Source organism: Myotis brandtii, unplaced genomic scaffold (assembly GCF_000412655.1).
Source record: "Myotis brandtii unplaced genomic scaffold, ASM41265v1 scaffold358, whole genome shotgun sequence".
NCBI classification, from domain to species: Eukaryota; Metazoa; Chordata; class Mammalia; order Chiroptera; family Vespertilionidae; genus Myotis; species Myotis brandtii.
The window spans coordinates 4769957-4770612 of record NW_005363772.1 but is presented as its reverse complement, the minus strand read 5'-3'; positions in this window follow the sequence as shown (position 1 = coordinate 4770612).

The following is a 656-nucleotide window of genomic DNA, read 5'->3' as shown; positions in this document are numbered from 1 at the left end:
GCTGAAATAAATGAGTAATTGTTAATGTTATAGTTATGATTGAATTACTATGTAGTGACCCCCGTATTTCAATATTAAGTTGTAACCCTGTGTGAGACCCCCAAGACCCGAATATACTTTCCCAAATGAGTGAACGCCCAGAACTTGTACCCTAGATCAGTGGTCGGCAAACCGCGGCTCACAAGCCACATGCGGCTCTTTGGCCCCTTGAGTGTAGCTCTTCCACAAAATACCACGTGTGGGTGCGCATGTACAGTGCCATTGAAACTTCGTGGCCCATGCGCAGAAGTCGGTTTTTGGCCTGGGCGAGTCTATTTTGAAGAAGTGGCGTTAGAAGAAGTGGGGGGAGTCGGTCAGTCGGGCCACGGGAGACACTGCACAGGCGGGCCGCAGGATACACAGTGCGGGGGAGGCGCCCACGATTGATGCACCAGTTGAGTGAGCCAGTCAGTCAGCAGTCTCATGGTGCAGTGGTTAGTGCTAGTCGCGTCTGCAAATCGTGTGGGTGACAAAAGTAAAGTTTATTAAGTTAATTTTAGGGAACGTTGTGGAGTGAAAGAAGATGTAGTGTCGAGGATTGAGAAAGATATGTTGAGATGGTTTGGACATATAGAGAGGATGAACGAAAGGAGATAGACGAAACAAGTATACAAGAC